Source organism: Macrotis lagotis, chromosome 6 (assembly GCF_037893015.1).
Source record: "Macrotis lagotis isolate mMagLag1 chromosome 6, bilby.v1.9.chrom.fasta, whole genome shotgun sequence".
Taxonomy (NCBI): Eukaryota; Metazoa; Chordata; class Mammalia; order Peramelemorphia; family Peramelidae; genus Macrotis; species Macrotis lagotis.
In genome coordinates this window covers 128,874,340-128,893,938 of record NC_133663.1, presented here as the reverse complement: position 1 = coordinate 128,893,938, position 19,599 = coordinate 128,874,340, and the positions used below count along the sequence as shown (strand labels likewise).

Sequence of the window (19,599 nt, the reverse complement as noted above, 5' to 3'; positions counted from 1 at the left end):
ATTTCATAGATTTGAAAATAGAATGCACCCCAGAAGTGATAGTCCAACCCCTATTCATCCTATAGATGAAAAACACACAGTTCAGAGAATTTAATTGAATTGCCAGTAATTTGTAATAATTTGCAAAGTAATGATTTAGACCCAAGTCATTTTAATCTGAATTCAGTTTTCTTTTCTCGAACCCTCATAGCATATTTGTATTATTATTACTGCAAAGTAACATGGCATAGAAGTAATGTGGAAGTCAAATGAATCTATCCTATTACTCCTGAAAAGTACCAATGAATCCATTCCCTCATGCCTTCCAAGAAGAACAAAGACTTCCCAGCAGAACATACTCAATGAGAACTTCAATTCTATGGAATGAGCTCATTGGTACATTATTCCAATTCCAAGACAATCAAAAAGTTTCTCAAATAACATAGAAAGTATGTAGTACTCCTTTAGTGAGTACTGGTGAACTTAATCTACTCAAGGAAATATACAACTGCACCTCCCCTGCCAAGCAACTAACAAAAGAAATGTTTTTCTTTTTTTTCTTTTTTAAATGTTTTTATTTTTTTGTTTTTCCAACAGCATGCAAAAGTAGTCTTCACCAAATAATTTTTTGGCAAGGTTTCAAGTTTTACATTTTTCTCCCTCCCTTCCCTTCCCCTTTCCCCCTCCCCCTGACAGAAAGCAATTCAACATAGGCTCTACATGTGTAATTTTGTTACACATAGATCTATATTAATCATACCAAAAGAAATATTAACAAATAAATAGAATAGTTTCTATCCCCTCAAAATCAGAATAATTCAATCCAATGCATATTTAATTTCCAAAGCTCACAAAATATTATCTCATTCTTAATATAACCTAAAAAGTACATTTCCTTAAAACATTCACTTATTTTTCTATCAATAAGAAAATGAATCTTACTTAAGCCCTTCAGATAGTTAAAAGTAATGAGACAAAATAGTTCTAAGTTATAATAAAAAATGATCAAGCCCCAATATGCATTTATTTTGAGGATTCAAAAATTGAATGAATTTTGTATATTTTAGGAATAAGAAATCAACATTCCTACATACAGGTTGCATTCATCACATAGTTATATTGTTTACAGTATCAAATGTTTAAATACTCAATCAATTACATTCATTAATATAATTAAGGCTATGGCATTTCAACTAAATTCCCTGGAATTCTAATTAATAGAAACTAATGAGTTGGTAACTTGGGCCAAGGATACCATTAAGCTAAGCTAATGAAAAACCAACAGGATATAATTGTCCTTTAAAATTAGGGAGTTTCAAGGATCACTGTTATTTTAAACCACATTATTATGTAATATTGTAAGCCAGTGTCTTCCAAATCTTATGAAAAAATAGGCCTTAAAAATTGATTTTCCCACTTTTTATAAAATGATTTATGCAAAAAATTTTCTCAGCTTATATTTTATTAAAATAAAATTAAGAATTTATTATTTTGCAATAAGAATTATTAAATTTAACAAGACAACCATATATATTTATTGATTAAAATGTTTTATAATTTTTATATTTTGATCTTGTAAAATAATGATTATAATAATATTATTAATATGATGAGTGAACTTGTTTTTTGGCCAAGTTTCCCCTCAACATGGTGGCACTGACTATATATTGCTATTCACAATTCGTTTTCAACCCCTATTTAAGATCAGTATTTTGTCTTTATAACAACTACAGAAGAAATCCCCATTTCATACAAATAAGATGCTATAATTAGTATCACTACAATAAATTTTACAGGAACTTTTCTTTTAATATTTATAAATTTTAAAAATAGAATGTTTATAATTTGAACTATTGTATATAACTTATTACTCCTGAGTAAATAAATGATTGTGAAACAAGTAATTAATCTATTTTGTAAAAGACTCCATATTTTAAACTAGTTGACCTCTGGTTAGCCCTGATCCATCTTTGCAAAGTCCTAGATGCTTCTCCCAAATATAATTGTTGTTATAAATTCTGTTAATTATACTGAAATTTTCCCACATCAAAAATTTGCAAAGTAACAAAATTTCCATAACATTGCAGCGTGTCATAGCTATATTATCAAATGCACAACGTTAATTGTATTAGAATTCAAAGAAACAGATTTTGGGCTATATGGATAAATCACCATTCTATCATACTATATGCAAATAAATCCATTCAAAATTCTTTGACATAACATTGAGTAAAGGTGGAACCAACATTTCTCTTGTGAAATGAAGCTTTTTTATGTTTAGGCATTTTTAAAAAACCTATAGTGATTTTGATGCCTCAGATTCTTGAAAATTTTCTTTTTATTTATTAAATTAAAAACATCTAATTTCCACTGGATAATTCGCTTCTCATTAATATATTCTTCATATACAAGAGAATTTATTGTTACTGCTTATTAGGTTTTATGCAATCTATGGTTAAAACAATCATACCATTCAACCACAGTATGCTTTCAAATACATCAACAAAATTTCTTCTTAATTGCATTGATAAACATTATGTATCATATTCTTTTTTCATTTGAGTCTTTTCACTTTATGATTCTGTATTTTCAACACATAAACTCTCTTTTGTCTTTGAACTACAGTTCAAAGCTCTGGTAGATTTTTTCTCAAATATTTGCTAGCTATCTCTCCATTAAAAAAGAAAGACTACTATTTGGTATAATTAATTGTTCAGGGGGATCACAAGATTGGGGATGTAGAACATGAATGAGACCTCAGAAATCATTTAGTCCAACTCTCTCATTTATGGATGAGGAAACTGAGACTCACAGAGATTAAGTGACTTACCTAAGATCATCATTAATAAACATTAGAAGTGGAGTTAGAACTCTTCTCCCAAATAAGTGATGTCAAATTCAAACAGAAATAGATCCCTGCAAACAATATACTGACTTAGAAAAACACAAATTAGCATTAATAATATGTTATATTATTTTTTATTTATATTGTTAATTATTTTCCAATCCACCCCAGAGTTTGGAAAGCTTTATTTTAAAGGTTGGTAGTAAAGCCTCTCTTTGTTGCAGTCATCAAAGAAGCTTAATACGGGTTTATGGTTAAACCAAGTGGTTTCAGGTGCTCTTTTGACCTCCTCTCCCTTTCATAGTTCATTTCTTCATGTCAAACATTCTCTCAGAATGAAATATATATATATATATATATATATATATATAATACTTATATATATATATATATCCATCAGGAAATCAAATCACAACTTTTGAAAGTACAAACAGCAAATACATAAGTTTAAATGAAGCAAAAAATTTTCAAAGGTAGCAAGACAATTGATCAGGAAATAGTGAGTAAATCAAGAGAAAGAGAAGAGAGAGGGAATAACTAGTAATTTGTTTCACTACGGGTACACATCCATCTTGTGTCCCTTTCCTCTCCATGAAGAGCAATATTCCTAGGCTTTCCTCAACTCAAGAAGTTTCCATCTCACATGATCATTCAGTTCCTCCTTCCAGCTAGGAAAAACCATTTTCCCATAAGCCCCACTGATAATGAGGTGTATAAGAATGGGATTTTTTTTTCTTAATAAAAGTTTGTTTATCCTTTGTTTCACTTTCTGTCAACAAGAATTCTCTTAACTGACCCAGTTATATAATAATGACCTAAAAGACCCCAAGAACCTAAATTAATTTTTGATCACAAAAGATCAAATTATGTTTACTCTAGTTCTAATCATATTGAACTTTAACCCTAGACTGAGAAGATTGATACTGGTCAGAAAATCTACACATCTATCCACTCTTATTGCTTGTCTCAGTTAATTGCTTTCTTTATTCATTCATTTATTTAAACATTTTTGGCAAGAGGCAGGGGTTGGACCTATGATTTTGTTGATGTAGGAGAGGAAAATCTCTCTGCATATCTTGATGAATTGTTCTTCAAAAGATAGTCTAGAAAATAGCAAGGTGTGGCAAATATCACTAATACAATTACACAAATCAGAGGTAGGACTCAGCTAATCATGAACCCAGATAATCCCAAAGCTAAGAAAAGCCTACTCTCTACCTATTCTTCCACATTGCATTTCTTCAAGATAACACTTGAATCACCACCCTAGCAGAGTCATTTGAAAAAAAATCTATATAAATTTTAAATTAATTATATGAATATAAGTCATCAGTACTGAATTATATTATAATCCATTAAATACTGGTGAGTCAACATGCTGCAAATTTCAATTAGCCAAAACATTACGTTAATCAGAACATCGTATTTCCCAACCAATCTTAAAACAAATAATTTCTTATGCTCTAGTGACTCTTTTTTCTTAATGTTAGCTCCCCAACATTATCCCGAAACTCATGGTAGGCAACACATACACACACACACACACACAACTATCACCCTGTTGATTCAAGTCCATTCATTTATAAATTAACTGGTATAAAGTTAGGAATGTTCATACTATCACTGTGGAGCTGAATAAAACAAACAGGTCCACAAAGGAATAAGATCCATGACTTTGATCTTATTAGAAGATGTTTGAACCAATCTCACAGAAGCAGTCCACTTTCCTGGAATGTACAGTTTCACAAGCTTACACAAATGCAGCAGCCTGTTCTCACTTTATTTTAAAGGTCCCATAAGAACTTGAAACTCCAAATGTTCTCTCTTCTCAGTCTCCAGAGATTAGAAGGGACCCTGCAGGAGTAGAGACAGACTTTTCTATTAGAGCTTCCTGACAAAGACATCTTCCTGATTAATTCAATACCTTGTCAATCTGAATTTCCTGTTACTCCAGACTGGTCCAATAGATAATGGAAAGTCATTCAATTAGAAAGTGGGTTGTTGATTCGTATTCCATTACTTTTTCTACTTTTGTTGTTTATTGTTCAGTTGTTTCAGTCTTGTTTGACTGTTCACGATCCAATTTGGGGTTTTCTTGGCAAAGATACTGAAATGGTTTGCCATTTCTTTTTTCCGGCTCATTTTACAGATGAAGACTGGAAGTAAACAGGGTTAAATAAATTTGCCTGGGGTCAGACAGTATGCAAGGCCAGATTTTAATTTAGAAAGATGAATCTGATTGACTTGAGCTCCAGTACATTATCCACAGCACCACCTAGCTGTCCTTGAGAAATTATGAATATTTAAAAAACATGAATATAAAGTACATCCTTTCAAAATATAAAATAATACAAATTAATTATTATAGAGAACACAAATCAGAGACACAAGTATAAATGTAGACTAAATATGGCCATTCTTTCTTAAAATATAACACCAAGTCAATTCATTTTTCTATTTGTATCTCCAAGACCTAGCTTAGTGACTGCTAAAAAAAAGTAGGTAGTTAATAAATGCTTGTTGATAATAAATGCTTATTGATAGATAAATGAATGAATGAAAATATGAACACAGAAAAAATGAACAACTATGTAAAAGAGAATGATGACAATGAGATGACATACAAAAATTTGGTTTGAAGCTAAAGCAAATCTCAGAGGAAAATATATCTCTGAAAACAGTTTACAAAATAGCAAGAAGACTAACTTCAAGGTCTCAATTCTTAAAAGCTTGAAAATCAACCAATTAACAAAACAAAAAAAACATGAAGAATATTGAAGATCATCAGAGACGTTGGTAAAATGGGAAAATATTAGAGTAGTAAAGAAATTATAAATAAAAACTAAATTATAAATGTTATAAATTATAAATAAAATGACAAATGTTTAAAGAAATAAAGGAAAACCAAGAGGCCAAAATAAAAATAAATAATGAGAAGTCACAACAAAAAAAGAAATAAAAATCATCACCAAAAATTTTAAGCTCAATTATATGCTAGTCAAATCAAGAATTCAAAAGAAATGGATGATTACTTACAAAAATATAAAATATTTCAATTTATCAATAACAAAGAATTTTATCATATGCAACAGAACAACAGACAAGTGAGACTACATGACTTGAAGCACTGAAAGAGAGAGGAGGATGGGAAAAGACAATACAAAAGAAATCCAGAATTAAGTTAAGATGTAAAGTTGTTTAAGGGGGGAAAATTATTTAATTTATACTTAATTCCTTGTGCCTTGACTACTTGGCAATATTATTATTATCTATTGACACCTCATTACCTTCTGAATAAGGAAATAGTAGAGAATAATTACTTGACCCTTCCAACTCAGCCCAAGGCAGAAGAATAAGACTCAGAAAAGAGGATGAAATGAACCATGTGACTATATTAAATGAGATGACATGTGAATCCCTTTTCCAGCTTTAAAGTGCTAAATAAATGCTACTTACTGTCATTATTTTTAGTAGTGGCAGAAGCAATAGTTGTTGGAGTAGTTGAATACTGATTAGGTGGGGTTTTTTATATCATTTTATATGGCTAGACCTCTTTGATTTGAAATTGAAGATAAAATGATGTAACACAAATGATTTTTAACTCAGCTTCTACAGTCTCCACTCAATGATGACCCTTTAATTGTATCTCCCCATATTATATTGAAAACTCATTCGGTTCAGAAACTATCTACCTTTTTTGGTATTCCCAGTGCTTAGCACTGTCCTTAAGGGTTTAAAAATATGTGTTGACTTGATGAACTGATACATTTCTAAGACCAAAAACCATTCCTCTAAGTAGTCAAAGGATGTGAACAATGAATTCTCAAAAGAATTGAAATTTATTAACAACCATAAGAAAAAGCATTAAAATCACTAATAATAGAAATAAAAATCAAAACAACTCTGAAGTACTTTTTTTTTTCAGAAAAATGGGCACAATAATACATTGGTAAATATCTACCTTGTACAAGGCACTGTAAAACAACAAGAAAAATGATATTGAATAATCTAAAATTGAATTTATCCAAAAAAGAAGAATATCACTATAGACAGACATATTTGCAAGTAAATTCTAAGAAATGCTTAAAGAGCAATTATTATCTTTGCCATGAAAATTATTTTAACTTTTCTAGGAATTCTTATTAAACTTCTATCTACTTGCTATTTTTCTTTGAGGTTTTGATGATAGTTGTTTTGAGTTCATTGTCTTCTTTTGAGCATCTAGAGGGTTTTTTTCACTGTAATCTGCGAAATATTATGCTCACTGATCTTTTGATCTGTATTTATCCAAATAGGGCCCCTTAGCCCTTGAAATTTCAATAGATATTTTTTCTTCAAGGACTTCTTCTTTATTAGGATTTTTAAAAAACTATACTGTTCCCCAGAGTCTCTGATCCCTTGGGACCAGAAATGATACTGCCCCTTAGGATTTCTCTCCCTCTTGACTGAAAGTGCTCCTCTCTGTCCTTAAACTATGACCCGGAAGAGGGTATTAGCAATAAATTTACCAGATACCATCTGGTCCTACTTCCCATACTAGCATAGGGGTACCTATTACCAGGACTCCTTCCCATCTCTGGTTTAATAATTCCTGAAGCTGCTTCTGTTTCTGGCCCTTCTCCTAGTCCCACCACTGGTGTTTTATCCATGTGGTCTCTAAGTCAACTTCTACCCTCATTTACAGATTCCTCTTTCTGAGTTCTTACCTTATCTTGGACTGGAAGAATGTCTCAGTTGGATCTTTTGTTGACTCTGTCAACTCTATCACTCCTGAATTTGATTTGAGGCATTATTTTAAGGTGGTTTTGAGGGGAATTTTGGAGCATTTCAATCAAGTGCTTTCTCATTCTGCCATCTTGGCTCCACCATTTCCCCTGATATACCTAAACCAAGAACTAGTTAAGTAGATAAACTATGAACCAATGTAACTAAACATTGTCCCTAAAATTATAAATGTAATTTCAGCCCCAAATCTCTAGTAATATATCCAAATATTATTCAGTATGACCAAATTTTATTTATATCATAAGCAAGAATATTTCAAATGAGGACAACAACATAATACTCATTTTTTAAAAAGGCAAACCTGATGGTATAGTTAAATACAGCAATTCATCAAATTTCACAGATTTCACAAAAAGGCTATTGCCTTTGATAAAAATTACATTCATTTATGATTAAAACCCAGAAAAAGTATGGATACATTCAAATGTGATTAAAAATATACTTCTAAAAGAAAACTATCATTTTACAATGAAATTTTGCAATGTTTTCTCCAAAAATATCCAAAATAAAAGAGAAGAGCAAGATTGCCCTCCTCCCATAATTATTTGTCATAAATCAAAAATACTAGTGATAGTAATAAGATGAGAAAGAAAAGAAAAACAAATATTGGCAAAGATGTTCACTTAAACACCCAATCTGTTTTGTGTAGATCTTTCTATAGACAGATATGTTTTTTTAATCTATAGATTTCCAACTCATTCTCTTCCCCAACAGATTCAGTGCCTGGTTCACCATTTTTTTCCCTCTTCAACTCCTGACTTCATATTTGTATTTTCACTAGCTTCCCCCATCCCAGGAATTCTCTTCTTTCTCATCACTATCTCCTGACTTCCCTGGTTTCCTTTAGGTTCCAGTTTTTTTTTTTCTGATCCCCTTTAAAGTATCTCTGCTCTAAGATGATCCCAAATTATCCTGCATATATCTTGTTTATAAATAATAATTATGCAGTCTTCCCATTAGATCATAAACTGCTGAAGAGCAAGAACTCTTTTTCACCTTTAGTTGCATCTCTAATGCTTAGCACAAGTACAATAGTAGTTCAATTAAAAATATTTGTTGATTTGACTTGACTATTGACAGAAAGAATGTTCATTAAGTTGAAGATGCTTTTCATTATATTGTTCTTTTGTATTAGGTTTATGTTTTGTTTTCCAGACTCTTCATCTCATTTCTCTTTCTATTCATGTGGTCTTTGAAAACCTCTAAAACAATATCATTTCTATTACCAACTACATAATGGCTGGTCATCATACAACATTCTATGACATATTTCTTCCTTCTGGCTCTAGGATTTCCAACTTTATCTTCAACTGAAACTGCTCTCTCCAAAGTTACCAATAAGAAATTGCCAAATTAATGAGTTCTTAATCCTCCTTGATTGAGGTCCTTTCTGCATTCTCTGATACAGTTTATCATTCTTTCTCCTAAATACTATTTCCACCCTAGTTTTCCATGTGACTCTCTCACCTTGCTCTCCTCCTGTTTGACCACACACTCCTTTTTGGTCCTGTTTGCTTGATTTTCATCTAGGTTGCAACTCCTTACAATGATTGTTCGCCCCAAGTCTCAGTTCAATTACCTCTTATTTTCTCTTTCTATGTGATTTCATATGGTAATCTCATCACTTCTCATGGATTCAATTACTGTTTCTATGCTTGTGATCCTCATCTATTTATACAGCCCTAACCTCTCTTTGGACCTCAAGTCTTACATGTCCCCTCATATTCCTTTATACTCACATGAATATACCTTCTTGAAACAGTGCTCCTATAACTCATCAGTTAAATTGGTCTCTGTGCATTAGAAACTCTAGTTCACTGTTTATTGCTCATATTTTACGCGTTCATTTATAGACATCTGAGGCTCTGAGCTTTATTGCTGGCTCTCTGTTCTCTGATATATAATCTCCCATGAATTATTGGTCATTTCTTCTATTATTCCTTGTCTTGTATTATTGGTACTATTCTCTATTTTATCAGCCTTGTCTGATCTCTGTAATATAGGAGAAACCTGACCCTCAGGCATACCTTAGAAACCGTTCTGTTAAATAAATCTCTTACCTCAATCTGTTTGTTTGCCTTTTCTGCGTCTCACAAAACTAAATCCAGAAGATATATAAAAAAAGAAAAAAAGGGTAGGCTAGTAAGATTTTGGATATTTGCATACCTCCCAGGATTTGGGTTCTGCTTAACTGAGATTTCCCTGCATTAAAAGATTTTCAAGGTTATTAAACTATAGATACTTAGAGCTAAAAGATTAAGCCTGGAAGTTCATCTAGTCCAATATCCATTACCTTGTAGATGTGGAAACTGAGGTTCAGAGAGGTGATATTATTTAAGCCACAGTCATTTAGCTAATAAGAGGAGCCAGAATAGTCTCCCAATTCCCAGAAAAGAGTTCCTATCACTTCGTTTTTTTTTCCTTTACTACAAGATGGAGGAGGAAGACTTACTAAGAAATATAAGACCATAATCAATCCTGTAAATATGTATTTATAAGATTTTTGTAAAGCAAATTATGCAAATATACATTTTAAGGAACTTACAAAACATGGATCACTGACCTGTTAGACCTTAAGAACTTCCTCCAAATCATTAGCATCTATTATGCAAATACACATTTGTAAAACTGATCTAATGAATAGTTAATAAGACAATAGGTGTGAAAGCTGGGATGATCTCATAGTTTCTAGGTCCAGATTTATTTAGTTTAGGAAAAGAAGCCAGGATACATTCATTTAAAAGCTGAATCTTCAGCATAAGGATTGTTTTGTTCTGGGTTTTTTTTATTTTTATTTTAATGCATTCAGACCTCTCCATTTGGTTGAGACAATTCAATGAAATTGATGGATTTTTTTTTATATACTGTGAACAACCAAAGGCAGAATATCTAATATATCTGCAATGCTACTGAAAAATGCATGACTTGCAAAGTTAAAAAAAAGAATAGGGCTAATGGCTTTAAGATGCTCTGAGAGTTTCACAACAAATGTTACAAATGAAAATGAAAACGTCTTTAAAATTGTCTAATTTCACCAATCAACTGAAAGTTCAATTTTGAATGAAATGAATATGTATATTTATCTTTCATCAGGAGCTTTAGATGCACAATAACTGCCAGTTTACTTTTCAATCCATTTTTGCCCTATGATTAAGTTATCTGACTGCACCTTGGATCATTTAAAAATTATTAATAGACAGTATCAAACATTTCAGCACCTTCCATTCTTTATTCCATTAAAAACAATGAAAGGATATAGACCATGAACCATTTAAGGATTATCAAAATTGTGGGAGGATTTCTTGTGAATAGAGACTTTTCAAAAAAAAGGTTGCTCTTATTCTACTAAAAACATCAAGGGAAAAAACACCATAATTTTCTGAACTAGTTAGTATCTTCAGAAAGTTGGGAACAAAATCTAATAACTTTGGGCAGAATAAGTTGTAGGCTAAATTTGACTTAAAATCACAAATGTAAGAGCTGGAAGACATCTAATAAAGATAACTCATCCTTTCTCTTTATTTTACACAGATGAAAACTGAGTTTTATGGCAGGATAAGTGACTTGGTCAAGGCTATAAAGTTAGCAGCAGAGTCAGTAATAAAATCAAATCTTCCTGACCCATGCCAGAGGAGAAATTGACAGAAGTTGTATGAATCTTTGAGGTCAATCATTAAAAATGGCTAGTATTCCTTTATAGACACAATTCAAGTTCAATGTGAATTTAAAGCAAGGTGTCTAAATGAACATTCTACATCTTTTGGGCCTATGTGACTCTGACAGATAGCTGTCATTCTCAGGATGGTAAGTACTCAAAAATATTTGACAAATGTAAAATAATTGATATGAAAGATCTTATTTTGTCCGTTTAGAGAAGTCCCAGTGTGGGACTTCAGGTAACATGTATATGACTTAGTATAGAATCATAAGTTCATAGATTTAGAGGTAGAAGGAGTCTTAAAGGTCAATGATTTCACATAATTTCCCAAATAAAAAAAAAAATGAAGCCCAGGTTCACATATCTAATAGGAATCTAAAGCAGGATATGAATCTAAGCCTTCCTTATTCCAAATCCAAAACATTATGCAATATACCATACTACCTCTTCAGAAAATTGACTACAACATATGTTTATACATATATTCTCTTTTTTTGAGTGTTGTGGAATCAGTGTCCAAACCTAAGATTTAATAGATGTAAAGAAATCCCCAGTTTGGAAATGGTTATTCAATTTGTAGTCCTTGAATGCTGAGGAGGCACTGAAAGATTACGCGTTTTGCCCAAGGTCACAAATTCAATATGTGTCAGGAGTTTACACTCACCTGTAAAGTGAGTTCTTAAAGCACTGTGGCAATAGTTTGATAAAAGGAATTATTTCCAATTAAAAAAATATTCAACTTACATCCAGTCACAAAATGTCATCTTTTGTTTGGCAGTACAATTTGGTTTGTGCAGGGATAAAAATGTGGTTAAGAATCTTTCATGAAGTCTACAAGAATGATAAATTTCTCTAAAACAACAGAAATCTAAATGTATATATCTTGACATGACTGAGCATTAGTAAGAATAAAAAGAAAGCCCAGATTCTGTACTTCTGGGATTGCCTAGTTAACCCACCAAATTCAGCAATAAGTCATAATGCACCACCTGACAGTTAGAACTAAAGCACAACTTAAAGATCAAATGAAAACACTTTCCATCTTCATTATGAGCATTGGCAGATGCTGGAAGAAGCACATTTCTTCTCAGGGGAGATGACTAAAGACATATACCAAAGAAAACAGCTTTCCCAGTAGTACTGTAACAATGAAGATAAGATTCTCAAAAGCAGAGAATAAAGACTGGTGATTGATTTTCATCATCAAGAGAAGTGAAAAAAATGAGATTACCTGAAGATATTTTCCTTCTCTGAGGTGGGTTGTCTCTGCTTTTGAAGTTCCCTAATCTTGTTTGATATTCTTGAATCCTCTTCTGATCCTGAAGTAGAGGTAGGAGCATCAGGAGGAAATATATTAATATATAGTAAGGAGGTGCTTGATATTATCTTCACTCTCAAGCTATACCTTCTTCCATTTCTCTCACTCTTGAGTTAAAGGGTCAGAGAAAAGCAGATAATATGAGAGCAGTAACTATTTCAACCCAGCTAAAAGAAAGTAATTTAAGTCTTGATCATCTGTCGCTTGAGGTCCCCCAAAAAGTTCATTCTGAATTATGTGGACCAATGAAATGGAGGAAGACTTTTCTGTGACATTTCTTCTATAACTCAGAATATAAACTGTCCTCACAGATAACTTTAAAAAAGTAATAGCATCATCAATCCAGTGTTGATGAGGACATCTATACAATTTCATTCAATCTCACTGGAATCTCTGATTATACTATTTGGTTTTTCAAATAGGCTAGAGGAATCAGTCATATTTAGACCACAGAGAAACAATTTGGCACAGGAGACAGAGGGTATGTCTTAGAATCAGGACAGGCTTGCTTGAAGTTATCTCTCTGACATATAATGAATGACCATATAACCTGGCCAAGACCAAGTCTAACTTCTAAGTATCCCCATAACAACTCTCCAAAATTAAGTTGCAGAAAAGTACAGATCTACATTGATAGGGAGTTTGCAATATTAAAGAAATCACAAACCTATTCCAAAAAAGAACAAAACATATTCTAATATTTTTTTCTTTCCCTAAAGTCATTGACTGTCTGACTCTTGGTACTGATTCACAGGTACATAAGAATTATCCTTGAACTAATTTTTTTCATGTGCTCCTAGGGGGACTGATTGAACATAATGACTGAATATACCAGTGAAGTTGCTCTGGAGAGAAACCCAATGTGGTCATAATGGAGAGAAGAATGAGATTTAGTTGTGCTTTCAAACCCCTCCAAGCATTGGTTTCTATGTAGTCCTGAATAGTTTACTGATGTCAGAGCACAGGGGACCAGAGCACCGAGTCACCTATTTTCAGTGTAGAGATGTGTCTACTTAGAAAAATATTCATTTGACTTTTAAGATAGCTTCCCCCCCTGTGTAAATGCCCAACTCAGCAACTTCATATAGTCACAACATGAGTAGTAGAAAGGAAAGCAGAAATTGCAAATGTAAATGTTCTATTGCCCTTAGACTTTCCCTTTTCCCATTTATATTCTTAGATTGGATCCTCTGGGGGATGACTCCCACAGGTTCAAGATTTTCTCTGGGTCCATACTCCTGAGTCCCCTGATAATACTTACCTTTATTCTAATCAGGTTATATAAGTTCATAAGTTTTGAGGCAGACACATTTAGTGAAAAGATATAGTAAGAACAGCAGGAATGAAAACATCTCCATAAGCCTAGGGTACATTCTTGCCCTTAAATACACCGAAAGTCAGAAGGAAGAGAGGACATACAAATAGTACATTAGTAGAGAATCACACACATGGACAAGAGCACAATAGAGACTGTTGTTTGTCATTTCATGGTGTTCTCTCATAATGTTTTTCCTGGGTGTAGCATCACTGCTAGGCAGGTTGTTCAACCAGGCTGATCTGCTGATCCTCACCATGGACTCTCACTGTTTCTGTCTTTGTCTCTGTCTCTCTCAATTTATCTGTCTGTCTCTGTGTGTGTGTGACTTCTGTCTGTCTGTCTTTGTCTCCTGTCTCTCTCTCTGTCTCTCTTTGTCTCTCTCTTTCAATTTATCTGTCTGTCTCTGTATATTTCTCCTGTCTCTGTCTCTGATTCTGTCTCTCTCTGTCTCTCTCTCTCTCTTCCTCCCTCCCTCCCTCTCTCTGTCTGCCTCTGTCCATCTTCATCTCTCTGTCTCTGTCTCTCCCTCCCTCCCTCTCTCTCTGGGTGTGTCTCCTGTCTCTGTCTCCCTGTCTTCTTCTCTTTTTATCTCTCTCTCTCTATTTCTGTTTTTTTTTTTGTCTCTCTTTCTCATCTCATCTCATCACCAGTAGTAAGTAAAATGGTTTATCTTTCAGTCAGTCAATGGTTGGCTACCCTTTCATTTCATTAGCTGCCTTAAGGAACCTCTTTACCTAAATGAGAAAAAAAACTGTAAGCATTGCTTTAAACATCTTTTACAAAATATGAATGGGTCACTTCTTTCTAAGTTGCAGTAGATCCTTGCAGTGGTTGTTCAATTGAGTTTTGCCCATATTCTTATGGATATGGAGACCCCTTGGCTTTCTAAGGTACAGACCAGGAAGAAATATATATGTAGTCTAATTGCAGTTGCTATTATAAATACAAGATATCCTCTAATACATATATATATATATATATATATACAATATATCCTCTAATGTATTGTTAATAGTTTAAAGGACTTCAAAATTGAACATCAATAAGGTATAATTAAGTATTCTCTTTACCTGTGGTCTGTTTGGCTACCTAGATATGAACAAATTACATATCCTTTTATCAATGTTTGTTCCTCCCTAGAAATCATCAGTTTTAAAATTTCCCCTAGAGATATTTCCCAATAGCTAAATGTGATTTTTCTCTATCCACTCTGTGTGTCAGTATCTGGAACATTCATTAGTTATCATTGGAGAGATGCTCCTATTTCATAAGTGAGGCACACAGCTAGCATACAGTGAGCTTGAATCACCCTTTCTTATATAGGAACTAGCAACATCCCTTCCTGCATGGATTATACTATTAATTTCATAAGTGTGATCTGTGATTCTTGTGTATTTAGACCTTTTTTTCTAAGTAAGAATAATGGAATTAGATAGATAGATAGATAGATAGATAGATACACAAAGCACACATATATTATTCTTATTACTTTATTGTGCTGCCATCGGGAAAATGGATATAAAAAACTTATTCTAGGGGAATAATATATGTATGTGTGTATGTATAACATATATAGTTTTCATATATACATATATATGTTTTATACATATATATATATATATATATATATATAAACTCCCTTATATTCTAGGGGAATAACATATATAGGGGAATTCTATATGCTCAACAAAATCAGCAGATGTGTGGCTAACAGCTCCATTTCTGTTCACACTTATTTCTATAATTAGAAAACCCAAGCATGCTTCAACTATGGCACCATTTCACCCAAACAAATTTCCCACCCCTTTTGTTCATTGTTCCACATAAAGTGCCTACCATACCCCCCCCATATGAAAGAAAACTTTTGTTTGAAACATTCTAAAAAAATACAAAAGCTACTTCTTACACATTTGGTAGGGATTACTGAAAATAGAACACTCCCAAGTGATAAGGATGCTACCATATTTAATCAACTAAAGCAATGTCTTAAGAAATGGCTCCCTTGTGGCCAGAAAGAGCTAATTTCAGGTTCTTCCAGTGACTAATTGTGCTCCTGTTGAATCTGGCTCATGTAAGACTTAATGATTAAAACAAAGTCCTCTTACTTCATGGAATTCCTTAATGAATTTCTACCCGAAGTGATGCTTGCCCTTGGGAATGAGCCACAGAGCTTAAAGTGTAAGTATAAAACTTGGCAAAAAGAAACTTCAATATTTTCAAAAGGAGAAGTAGAGATATGTTAGAAAGACTACATGTTATAGTGGGGGGGGTACAATCTAGTTTTGAAGTCAGAAAACTCAGGCTTTAAAACTTATCTCCCATATTTAATCAGTTACCAAGCCTTTGCCTTACCTCTTTTCTTTCTACTCCCATTGCCAACAAGCTAGATCTTTTTGTCTTTCCTTGGGTAATACATTCCTCAAATTGATCACTTTACCCCAATCTCTATCTCACTCCCTCCCATCCTACATTAGTTGGTGTTGGTTCTTGTCCTTCAATTGGGAAGAGGACCAAAAATGACATCACTATGGTAGAGCCAAGTAACAATGTCTGACTTTGTATCAAGGCTGAGGATTGTGAATTAATTTGAGTAAGACACTATTGGTGAAGTGTGAAGACCAAGTTGTTATTAAAAAGAAAAGGGGGGAGTTGTGAGGAATGTAGGGTGTGAGTCTTCACAGGATGTGTAGGGGAGCCCTTAGGGAATCCATTACAAAGGGCCCAGCCAATCATAAGACTGGGAGAGTTTTCCTAATCCCATTCCAGGGATAGCAAACCCCAAACCGGTTCTCAACCAGTCAAGAGTGACCTAGAGGTCTTGACCTAATGCAGCTAAGTTTGTGCAATTAGGTAATTGAATATTAACCCACACACCCCCTGTGATGATTGGGGTTCATTAGCATATCATGCATCATATGATGTGGGCAGGATCATATTAGGGGCATGTTAAAGAATGGGTGGACCTCTTAGATTGTAATTCAAACTCTGAGAGCCTAGGAAAATCCAAGAGGGAGGGGAAAGAGTTTCTGAAGACTATAAATTACCTGATTTCCCAAGACCAATTCATGCCTCATGCCAGGTGAGGTGCCTGTATCTTGCAAGGTGTACCTTGCAAGATTTGTGAATAAAATGTACAATTTTCTCTCACTCTAAAAAAACAAACAAAAAACCCCCAAAACAAAACAATATCCAACTTTGGCGGATCAGACCAATTTAACCTTGAAGTGCTCTACCACAGGTCAAGCATAAATAGTCCATGTGAACAATCTGGGTAGATTCTCTAAACTGGCACATCTCATATTTCCTTTCATTGGTTTCAATTATCCCTTATTCAGAGACTGCAATACCCTCTCTGATGAGAGCACACCATGCTGGATGGTCTTGTGCCAGTGTCTTCCATGTTGCACAATCAAGTCCAAAGTTCTTAAGAAACAGGTAGCAAAGACCACATTGACTATCTCTCTATCCTTTCTGAATAAGTGACCATATTCCAGGTGAAGGATCAGTCCATTAAGGAAGACTCTGGCAAGAATCTTCCCAGCAATTACTAAGAGGGAAGCATCCCCTGTGATTGTCACAGAACAATCTATTCCCTTTACCTTTATAAAGATTGGCAAGGGAGGCACCTTTGAACTCCTGGAGGATAATCTCCTCAGGCCTTATAACCTGGATATTTTCAGTCAGCTTTTCTATGAGAAATGGACACTCCCTCCATCCCTTATAAATCTTACTGGAATAATAGAATCAGTACCAGGTGTTTTGATACAAGAAAGCAGAAAACATTTTGGATTGTTGCTAACCACATAAAACTGAATTTCATCTTCCTTCTTACTAAACCAAGAATCCTGCATCTTTCTAAACTTCACTTGTACTTTAGTTTTTGATTGAATTAAATGCTGCCTTCTTAGAAATGGATGAACTATCCTGCTGGAAAACTGTAGAGTTTTCTATTTAACAACTTCTGTATTTCCCCATCATTTTCATCAAACCAATCTTGATGTTTACAAGTGTTCTGACCCAGATGAGCAAATGCAGTGCTGTACACCAGATCTCTGAAAACTACCCATTGCATTGTTGCCAATTGTGTGTTGGCTCAACTTTCCCTCAAACTTAGCAAAATATTTTCCCCTCTCAGAGAATCTCTTGACTTTAATTCTTTTAGTATACATTTGCCTTGGGATTCTCACTTCAGTTGAATATGAATATTTAACTTGGAAAGGATAAGCCTAAGATCAATGCAGCACTCTGCACCACACATTACCTTTGTCACTCTCACATCATCTTTCTCCTCTCCTTATGATCACATAGTCTATTAGATGCCAATGTTCGCTGCAAGGATGCATCCAGAAAGTTTTATTGTGTTTGGGTAAATGGAAGACAGTGTTCATGATGAGGTGGTCGTTAGATATCCAAGTCTTCACTAGTAGGTGACCATTGTTGCTGCTGTTTCCAACTCCATTTCTCCCAAAGACTCCCTACCATGTCTAGCATTAAAGTCACCCAGAATTATAAGCTTGTCCTCTTTTGATATAGTGATGATAAAGTCTCCAGGTCTTCATAAAATTTTTCTTTGACTTATTCAGATTTGTCATGGTGGGAATATAGGCACTGATGATGGTGTTATTTCCCTACAAGTGACAATCTTAGACTTGAGCCTGTTATTCACTCCTTTTGGTAGGCATATAGGCTTGTTAACTTGATTAATTTTGATTGCAAATCCATTTCACAGAGCTCCCCTTCACTGTGACCACTCCAGAAAAACATGTACCCCAATCCAATTTCAGTAAGGCCTTCTTCATTTGCCAGCCTTGTTTCATTTGCAGGTGCTATTGGTTGTAATGCCTACTGAGTTCTCTTGCAACAAGAGCTGTTCTTCTTTCAGTTCTATTAGACTTGTCTTGACTATGAGTATGCCCGCATTCCATGTATTGATGTAAGTGGAATCATCTTTGAAGAAGTTTTTGCACTTTTTTGTGTTTCAACTGCAATTGTAGGATTCCTACCTGCTGCAATAATCAGAACTTGAGTAAGGAGAAAATTTTCAAGGAACCTTTGCAAGCTCCTTCCTCATACCAGGAGATGATTCTTAAAATGACTGCTCAAACAGCCAGGGGGCTGCTGAATCCCACCGCTTCTTCCAGTGAGGAAACAACCGTATTACCTGAATTTCCTGAGTGCAGAGTTGTGACTGCAGCACCTAGTGCATCCACATCTGCTGTTTTGTCACTTGCCTGTTGCCACAGGACTGAGATAAGAATGGCAAAGTGACATGGGTGATGTCCTTTTATTCATGAATTTATTGGATTTAAGTAAGGCAGCCTTGCACAAAGTCATTTATCTCTCCATTCCATAGTTAGCATAATCTAGTGACAAGACAGAGCCTTGAGATACAATGGATAACCCTGGCATCTTCCAGGTCTAACCAAGCTCTGAGCACTCCACAGTGTCTGGTTCATTTGCTTTCATGGCCGTTGGAACAAACTGTTCTTATTCCCCTCATTCTACCAAGGGAAGACTTCACATGCTTTGGGTAGATACCCCCCCAACTCACCAATGAGTCTGAGACCCATCAGTCAACCTCAACTTGGTTTAGCCCACCTGTCGAAACAGTTTACTGAGGTGTAACTACTGTGCATGCTACAGCTTCTTGGAGCCACAGGTAAGAGTTAGATAGCTCAAATTGATAACAAAGATTG

The 19,599-nt window shown here is 34.1% G+C and overlaps 1 long non-coding RNA gene across 2 annotated transcripts; it reads right to left on the bottom strand.

The window, feature by feature from the left end:
* Positions 1 to 4,407: 4,407 nt before the first annotated feature.
* Positions 4,408 to 16,393, bottom strand: LOC141491825 (uncharacterized). 2 transcript variants are annotated; one of them, XR_012469783.1, is made up of 4 exons: positions 16,256 to 16,393; positions 12,499 to 12,586; positions 9,670 to 9,707; positions 4,408 to 4,678 (listed from the first exon to the last, which is right to left on the bottom strand). It is a non-coding gene; the product is annotated as an uncharacterized LOC141491825 (long non-coding RNA). The 2 variants fall into 2 exon arrangements; XR_012469784.1 differs by lacking the exon at positions 9,670 to 9,707 and having other exon boundaries at positions 4,415 to 4,678.
* Positions 16,394 to 19,599: the final 3,206 nt, after the last annotated feature.